The sequence below is a fragment of the Myodes glareolus genome, chromosome 1 (genome assembly GCF_982192425.1).
Source record: "Myodes glareolus chromosome 1, mMyoGla1.1, whole genome shotgun sequence".
NCBI lineage: Eukaryota > Metazoa > Chordata > Mammalia > Rodentia > Cricetidae > Myodes > Myodes glareolus.
In genome coordinates this window covers 33,457,425-33,467,458 of record NC_142026.1, presented here as the reverse complement: position 1 = coordinate 33,467,458, position 10,034 = coordinate 33,457,425, and positions in this window count along the sequence as shown.

Sequence of the window (10,034 nt, the reverse complement as noted above, 5' to 3'; positions counted from 1 at the left end):
CAGGCAGACACACACACACACTCACAGAGTGATGATCACGTCAGGTCACAAGAATAAGACAAACACATATACAAACCAAGGAGAAACTCCTCAGAACAATACCAACTCCATCAACATTTTAACTTTAGATGTCTAGCTTACAAAACTGAGCCTCGAACATGTGGTGTAGGCTATCACAACCCCTTCAGGCTAGCGCGTCCCAGTAGGTTCTGTGTGGCCCATGGTCTTTGGTCTACAGCTGGCCTGTGGGTCTCACTGGCTAGCGACAGTGGAAGGGCAGCATGTTCAGCGAAGCAAACATGGCCCCAGGACACAGAGTGAGACTTTGCCAGGAATCTGGCCCAGCCCTTAAGGAACTCAGAGCTTAGGACAGGACGCACTGTCCACGCATTTGGGAACTCAGCAAATACTGTGGCTTGCATCACACATGAATGAATACGGCATAATAAGTGCTTGCTGTTTATTTGGCCCTTGCTGTGTGTCAGGGCCCATGCATACTTGGCCTCAGAGACTTGCCCAAACCTGCCAATGGAGGGATCACTCTTTCCATTTTCCAGATCATGTTCTGAGGCCACAATAGCTGTCTCTGTTCACATGTTCATTGCGGAAGTCAGAGGAGGAGGTGAATGGCAAACAAACATCTCATGGGCAGATCAGCAGAAGTAAACAAACTCTATGTGCAGCCTGGGAGACATAGGTCTGTTGGCATAGCAACCCAGGCTGTGATCGTACCTCCACCGGACTCATGAGTCAGCCTTGGCCAGCAAGAGCCCAGACTTTTGGTATTCCTGATCTTCATATGGATACATTCTTGCCATCTTTCGGGCATCAAAAATAGATCATGTTTGGACTGGAAAGATGGCTCAGGGTTAAGATCATTTGTTGCATTTCCAGAGGACCTGAGTTTAGTTCCCAGCACCTGTGTTAGGTAGCTCATAATAGTCTGTAATTCCAGATCTGGGGGATTAAATACCTCTGACCTCCACAAGTACCTGCATTCATGTGTACACACCCACCTGAAGACACACACATCCACTGTAGTTAAAAATAATAAAGACAGGGGCTGGAGAGATGGCTTAAAGGTTAAGAGCACTGGTTGCTCTTCCAGAGGTCCTAAGTTCAATTCCCAGAAACCACATGATCGCTCACAGCCATCTATAATGAGATCCGGTGCCCGATTCTGGCGAGCAGGCATACATGGAGGCAGAATATTATATACATAATAAATAAATAACTCTCAAAAAATAATAATAGGCCAGGCAGTAGTGGTGCACATCTTTAATCCCAGCACACGAGAGGCAGAGACAGGTAGATTTCTGTGAGTTTGAGGTCAGCTTGGTCTACAGAGTGAGTTCCAGGAAAGTCTCCAAAGCTACAGAGAAACCTTGTCTTGAAAAACCAAATAATAATAATAAATATTGTTTAAAAGTAGACCACACTTGAACTCTCCAGCCTGTTATATCATTTTCATCAAAGTATTGAAATAATGCAAGACAGTACTCATGACCCTTGCTTTTTGTCTTCCTCTTTGGCCCCTAAAAAGTAAATTCCATAGATGCAGAGGCCCAGGGTTTTGTTCGGTCCTCAGTCCCTTCTACCTTCAACACTTCAGACACACAGGCACTTTGATTTCTTTCATTGCTGTCGTAAAACATCTGTCAAAAGGAACATAAGCAAAAGCTTGTACTGGCTCGCTTTTGCAGGGTCCAGTCCCTCGTGGCAAGGATGGCATGGAGCCAGAGGCAACTGGTCGCACTGTGTTCACAGTCAGGATGCAGAGAGAAATGCATGCTGCACCTTCCCTGCCATTTTCCTTTCTGTTCAGCCCAGGACCTTAGGCTGTGGGAGGATGCTGCCCACATTTGGGACACCTAATGTACAAACTCCCTGATGGGCGTGCCCACAATTTGTCTTCCAAGTCGATTTAGAGCTTGTCCTAGCTAGCTTTCTATTTCTATGATAAAGGCCATGACCAAAAGCAACTTGGGGAGGAAGTCCATCATTCCCCAAGTCCATCTTGGGGAAGAAAATCATGGCAGGAGCTCAAGGCGAGAACCTGAAGAAGGACCTGAAGCAAAGCCATGGAGGAACGCTACTTACCACTTGCTCCCTGTGGCTGACTCAGTTACCTTTCTTATATATACTAAGGGGTGGCACTTTCACATCAATCATTAAGCAAGAACTTGCCCCCCACAGACTTGCCTACAGGCCAGCCTGATGGAGACATTTTCTCAGTTATGGGTTTCTCTTGCTAGACGACTCCAGCTTATGTCAAGTTGACAATAGCAAACAATACAACCCCACAGAACTAACCAAGGCAGTGATAGCATTAACCCTCACAGGCTCCTTGTTGAATCGTGACTAGATTATGATTAGAGATGTTCTTTCAAAGGGTTCTTAATAATCTGACTATAATCTAAAAGTCTACCACAGTTTTAATAAAAAGGGAGTGTTAACAATGGTCCTTCTATAATGTGGCAGTAATGGTGTGTGTGCATGCATGTGCATGTGTGTATGTATGTATGTGGCCATGAAGAACTTCAGTGGTTCCAGGCTCTCAGAGACTATTTCCAGGTGTTGTGGTTTGTAGGATAGTTGTTCTAATTTTTTATATTTCATTATAATCTAGATCTATTCCTCAAGAAATAGTAACTATCAATATTTTTAAGTTGGAAATTGTTAGCGTTGGGAAAGAAATTGGGATGCCTTTGTGGGAAACACATCTATATACCCTCTGATTTCTCATTTTTGGGTGACTGTCTTCTCTATCGATCACGTCTGGAACTGAAGTTTACCCCACAGTGGAGAGAGAGCCTGGAATTAGGGAGACAGTCGTCACCAGAAACAGCTTTGCCTTCAGCTGTGCAGTGGCAGACAAATCTGGTCTTCCAAGTCCCTAGTCGCCTTACCAGCTCATGAAGGATTTGTACTTAAGAAGCTCGAGAGAACCCTGCAATCTCACCCTGTGTGGAAACCTGAAAGAGCCTCTCCCCAAGACAGGATCAAGGCCCAGCAGCTTGACCTGAGTCTTTTCTATGAGAAGCCCTGGGTTGGGCGGTGGTGGCACATGACTAATCGCAGCCCTCGGGAGGCAGAGGCAGGTGGATGGGTCTCTGTGAGTTTGAGGCCAGCCTGGTGTACAGAGTGAGTTCCAGGACAGCCAGAACTGTTTCACAGAGAAACCCTATCTCAAGGGAGAGAGAGAGAGAGAGAGAGAGAGAGAGAGAGAGAGAGAGAGAGAGAGAGAGAAGCCCTGGGCCTGGGGGTCTGAAGGAGTAGCTTAGACACATGCAGAGCACATGCCTTGGTTTCTTTTCCATTGCTGTGATAAACTACACTGATGGAAGCAACACAAGGGAGAAAGGATTTATTTGGCTCCCGGTTCCAGGTTCCAGTCTCCTATGGCAGGGCTGTCACAGGCACAGGAGAGAACTGGTTACAACTCATCCACAATCAAGTGCAAAGAGCAAGGATTAATAGACACAGGTGCCTGCTTGGCCCATTTCTCCACCCTCATACACTTCAGCACCCCTGAGTACGGAAACGGCGCCACCCACAGTGGGCTGGGTCTTCCTATATCAATTAATGGAATCAGGATAATTCCCCCTACAGACATGCCTGTAAACCAACCTAACTTAGACAATCCTGACCTGACACTCTCCTCCCAGGTAATTCTAGATTGTGTCAAATAACAGGGCACTTTGCTGGAGGGAAGGACAAAGGCATGTATCCTATTTCTCAATTAAAGGGTTGAAAAAAAATCTCCTTCTGCTTAAGTCCTAAGCAAACACCATAAAAATCTAGCTGGCCAGTATCCAAAGTCAGGTCAACTAAGCACTATTTGCCCTTTCAGAAAAAAAGTGAGGACAAGGCACACAGATCAGTCAGGGCACAGAAGCATGGAGACATCTGCCGGAGTGAGAAGTCTTGGCAGGCAAGAATCGGAAGACGCACCTCAGGCTAATGCCGAGACTTGGGGAGCCTCTGACACAATGGGGAGCCCTTGGCCTTCCTGTCTTCCCATGTCCTCCACAGACTTATCTGAACCTTGGCTACCCAGGCCCACAGGGAGTTCTCTTGCCTGGATAGCCCTACCTGCCATTCCCACACGCCTGTGATTCAGCCCTGCTGACCTCATGGTCCCACATAGACAGCCTTGACCAGACACTCCCATTGCTGTGTTGGATCTCTCAGGGTCTGTACTGCCTCTTCTGGCCAGAATGCAAGCTCCCAGGAGGCAACTGAGACCCTGGATGTCTATTCAGGACACCCTAGGCATATCAGCCGTATGGATGGATGGAAGGAGGGAGGAAGTCCTGAGCAGAGGCCTGGAAGATCCTATGGCATGTCACCAGATACCCCCTCAGATCACAGTCCTTGCTTCCACGGCTGTCAGGAGTGTTGGTCTCTGTAGTCTCCTCTCTGGGGAGTCCGGGCCAAAGCTGTTCTTCTCAGTCCTACAGCCCCAGGCAGCCTATATTCAAAAAAAATTGGTGGAATGAAAGCTGGAATTCTGGAAAGTTTCCAGAAATTTCTATCAAAAGTTGCCTCAGGAAGCAGACTCTAAAATGAGGCTTGAGAGCTAAATCATCACCAAGGGTTCAGAAAGGGTCCCTTAAGACCCAAGACTTAAGACCCAAGAAGGGTAGCTTTCCCTGTGGCGAGGTTAGGCAGCTTGCCAGCAGGGGGCACCATCTCCACTATTTGAAAAGACTTTGGAATCCCTTGCTCTGTTGAGGAGACTTACAGAGGCTGGAGAACCTTCACGACAGTACAGAGGTTGCAGCTGCAAAACAGAACTGGCTGAAATCAAATCCAAAATTAATTCCCAGGTAGTGGAGTTCCTGGAAGGCTGAATTCTCACCTCCAAGAGGCAGACTCTTCCAAGCACACATTCTCAATTGAGAAGCCATAGGACCCTTTGACTGGATAGAGAATATCTAAGCAAACGTCCCTACTTCTTCCAAAGAGCCAGGCCTTTGAAGGTGGCCCACTCTTAGGCAAGACTGGAAATCTTCCTCTGTCTCAAAGACAGCAAGGTGATACGTGACTATTCCAGAGCCCAGCCCCTTCTCCTACTGCAACAGAAGACTACAGTCAAGTCACAGCAGAATCTCCCCAGGACCTTCTGGGTCTGCTCAGAGAACAGATACAGTACTTCAGGAGTTGCTGGTATTCCGGCAAAGACAGGAGGGACCAGGCAAACAACACACACGACTGCATCTAGGACCCAGGGATCTGGAGCAGAATGAATCACACAGCTGGATGTGAGGGTGGACCAAAGCAGGAAGGAGCTGTCCCATTTGGATTCCAGACCTGAAAAGAGGGATAACCCTTGACTGTGGTGATTGAGCCTTTTCAAATGGCCACCAGTCATGAAAAAGATGGAAGCCCAGTTTCCTTCCTAGGTAGAGCTCCCCGTTTACATCAACATTGAATACTGTGGGGATCGTTTCCTGAATCTTCGCCAATGATGTTTCCATTCTGCAATGATACTGATTTGATTTCAAGAATCAAGCACTAGAGAAAGAGAATTTTGAGCGTGTTTCCGGGGTGATAAGCAGGCTTGTTTGGGAGGCTCACAGCCTAGCCCATAGGCAAAAGGAAAGGAAGATGAGTCGGGTAGGTGGGCCAGAGCAGCCAGGCTGGGGATGCTTGGGCAGCCTCAGGGAGCAACAAGTGAGGAAGACAACACAGCCCCCATCTGAAAGGAACCATCAAAATTCTTCCTGGGCAAGCAGTCTCCCAGGGCCAGATGATGTGGGAGCCACCATGAGCCTCCCAGAATAAGCAACTTGGGAGTCCTTTAGTTTATTCTCTTTTTTTTCTCTCATTCAAACAAAATCAAGTGTATTGTATATATTGTGCTGAGCAGAGGAGCAGGCTGAAGTATCCTCAGACTATTTACAAAGTTTAACCATGTTTTCAAAAGTTCCTATCTGTTCTGACTCTGGCAAATCAGACCCTGAGTTGACACGCCACGCTTCCCTGTATGACCCAGCTATGTGCAGAGGCCAAGCTAGGTAGTGCTAGCCAGAACCTTGAGAAGCAGGAAATGTCAAGTAGTGTGTGGTCCCTATGACGCGAGCAGGGCCAGGAGCCTGCTGGAAAGTTCTGCCTTCTGTTTTCTGTCAAGTGGTGTTTCCCATCAAGGCAGGTTTAGAGCTGACTGCCGGCTAGCAGTAGCCACCGTGCTCCGGACGTCACGCTATGAACATTTAAGGAACTATCTCGTTTAGTCCTCAGAATGACCCCAGGGTAAGACAAGATAAGACAAGACCCCAGCTGACAACAGGCAAAGGAGGAGAGCAGGCCTTTCCCCAAAGATATACAAGTGACCACGTCGTAGATGGTCAGTGCTAGTAACTGGAGAAATAAATGCAAGTCCAGGGGCTGAGAGAGGACTCAGTGGGTAGACCATGCAATCAGTGGGTAAAGCCCGACAATGGTTTTTCCAATACACAATTATGAATTTGTGTATATGAGTGCTCTATCTGCATGTACAACTTTATGCCAGAAGAAGGCATCAGACAGAAAAGGGCAACAGATCCCACTCTAGGTGGTCAAGGTTGCTGAGAATTGAACCTGGGCCCTCTGGAGGAGCAGTCAGCGCTCTTAACCTCTGAGTCATCGCTCCAGCCCAAGCCTGACATTCTGAGTTTGGTTCACAGGGACCTACATAAAAAGCTAGAGGTGGTAGCTCACATCCCAACACTCCTAGAAGAAAGTGGAGAAATGTTCTCCCAGAACCTCATTGGCCAGCTAGTCTGGAGTACACAGCACAGCAGCAGAAAAACAAGAAAGACAACAGGGGCCAACAAAGAAGGAGAAACTGGACTCCCAAAAGTTGCCCTCTGACCTCCGCATGTGTCATGTAGCAAATACTCACCCACACATACACATAAGCATAAATGTGTGAAAGAAATGTAAATCAAATCATAATGAGATTCCACTTCTTGTCCCTTGGGATAAGGGTGTGGTTTGAATGTGTAGTGTTTGCTTCCAAACTGGTGGCACCGAACCTCAGTTGTGTAAAATGCCGCATGCCTAAAAGCAAAAAAGCTTGGGGCTGAAGAGATGGCTCAGCAGTTAAGAGTACTGGCTGCTCTTCCAGAGGACATGCGTTCAATTCCCAGCACCCACATGTGAGTTCACAACTGTCTGTAACTCAGTTCCAGGGGACCTAACACAGGCATAGTTGCAAGCGAAACACCGATACATATAAAATAAGAATATATAAGTAATTAAAAATAATTTTTTTTAACTAGGAGAGCTGTTCAATTCCCTACTGTGTGCTTTACCGCGGTGGCTTTTTATGTATTTATCAGGGTTGGAGAGATGACTCAGTGGATGAAGCTCTTTCTGCACAGGTGTGACGGCCAGAGTTTGCATCCTAAGCACCCACATAAATACCAAGCAAGGGTGGTGGCCCTCCTGTAGGGGGTCCTCTGTGCCAACCGGTCAGCTCCACTAGCTGAACTGGCAAACTCCAAGTTCAGTGAGAGACCCTGCTTAGACAAAATGGAGAGTGGTTGAGGAAGACCCTTGGTGTCACTTCTGGTCTCTACACGCAAACACACATATGTGCATGCACACCTGCATTCATGCAAACACACAAATACACGTGCAAACACAAACCCTTTAAAGGAGCTGCCAGTATCAATTCCATTTTGTGGAGAACACCGAGACTCAAGGCTTTTATCAGTATCTTGTGACTAGCTGATGGCAGATCTAGCCTAGGGATAGATAGGGATGGCCACAGGACCTAGGCTCTCCAGAAGTTACTGACTCTTGGCCATTTGAAACACCATTCCTGTGATGACCCCATGATGGGGAGGACACGACCATATCTGGTCTTTCCTGAGACAGAGATCCAGGCACGTTTTCTCAACATTTGTTTTGCAATATAGGCCGTTCTCTTTGTTCAATCTAAATGGACATAGTTTATATGTGCTTTGCAATTGTTATAAATTTAGGACAGATAATACTGGGCATAATGCTGACATTGAAGGGGGGAAAAACCAGGTCTGCACCACTGCAAGAAGCTGCTGAATGAGGCCAGGTTCATTCTGGGGACTCTCAGGGGTCCTCATACAGGAGGAGCATGGAGTGGCTGTTTTTGTTGAGTGTAATGAAATGTTACAAACAAACAAACAAACAAAGCATTCGACTTGCTGAGACTTAGAAGGTTCTCCACACACAAATGTTCCGTCTACCCTGATTAGTTCCTAGTAGTGAATGTGGGCTATGCTGGGCTTGAGCGTGAGCCTGCTCTTTGCAGGGTGCTTGGGCTGGGGTAGGGCAGGGACAGGGGCTGGTTCCCAGCTGGCCAGAATGAACCCATTAACAGCTGGGGCCTATGCATTCAGAAAATTCCCATTGTTCACTGTTGACTTTACGTCTGCAGAGAAGTTGAAACCTGAAAAAGGAAACCACAGTCTTCAAAATTTTCTAGAAAGAAAAAAAGGGTGAGATGTCACTGGAGAGTCACACCAAAGCTTTGTTCCCACAGGCAAAGACTCCTCAGAGCAGCTAAAGCACGCCCAAGACAACCGGAGACCAGCCGCAGGGCTCCTGGACAAAGCAAACAAAGGATTGGACTGCTACAGAAACATTGTTAGAGAAAATGGGTCAGTCTTTTAATGATAGCGGAGATGGAGGTCCTTTCTCTCTCTCTCTCTCTCTCTCTCTCTCTCTCTTTCTCTCTCACACACACACACACACACACACACACACACACACACACGTTGGGCAATACATCTGAAGGGCTTGGGTATCTAGGATAAACAGACATTGCTCTCAAAGGTATCACTCAGGTGGCTTTGGCTAGAGAAACCCCAGCCAGAGAGGGACAGTTGCCAGCAAGAGAAGCCAGACTTTGAGGCCCACAGTGAGCACAACGAATGCTAAGCTGCATCCTCGCCAGCACAGAAAGTTTTAAAGGAGAGTTCACCTCTGAGTTTATGCAAATATGACCTGGCATTTGACCTCAGCACTGACTGAGGAGCAGAAGAAAACATAGGGGGAAAAAAGAGTACAGGAAGAAAGGAGATAAGAAACTTTGGATAGAATGGTTTTGTGGTTTGACCACGATTTGAGCATGTCCCTCAATGACTCATGTGTCAGAAGCTTGGTTGTCTGTAAGGTGGCACTGAGAGGAGCCAGATGCTTAAGTGGTGGGGTCTACGGGGTAGAGAGACGACTTAATGTTTAAGAGCACTTGGTGTTCTTATAGACGATCCAGATCCAATTCCAGGCACCCACATGGCAGCCTACAACCATCTGTAACTCCAATCCCAGTGGAACTCAAGCCTCCAAGGGCACTGCATGCACAAAGTGCACAGATACACATAACAGGCACACACACACACACACACACACACACACACACAATCTAAAAAAATTAAATCAAATCTGAGGCCTAGTGGTAATCATTGGAGGCTCCATCCTTAAAGGATTACAGCATCAAACTGCGTGCACACTACTCCAAACAACACAATACATCTCCCCTCCCTTAGTAACCACTTGGTGATTCTCCTTTCATAATTACTTTCATTTCACATGTGATCCAGGACACAACTGGTAACTCTCAAAACAGAGAGCCACCACACACTACAATCTTTAGAAACCAACTCCTCCTTGTCTTCGTCTTTCTCCTCTTTACTTGTCCTCCTCTTCCTCTTAGACCCATAAAATAAGTCAGGGACAATAACCACTGCTCCTGGACACGCTAGTTTCCTTGTGGTATACTTTGCACTGTCTCTTTAAATCAAACCTCTTGCTGTTTTATACTGTGTGTGCCTTTTTAAATTCTCTGAATAAGACACTAAGAGCCTTGAAACACCTAGCTCAGTCTAAAGAAAGTAATTAACAACAAGGTTATGCTACAACTTAATTTCTAGGGTGAAACACCATTAAAAAATGCCTTTAAAAAAGAGTTGTGTAATAGTAATAAAAACTGCACAATATTGGCATAAAAACAGACAGGCTGATCAGTGGAATCAAACTAAAGACCTAGAAGTAAATCCACACAC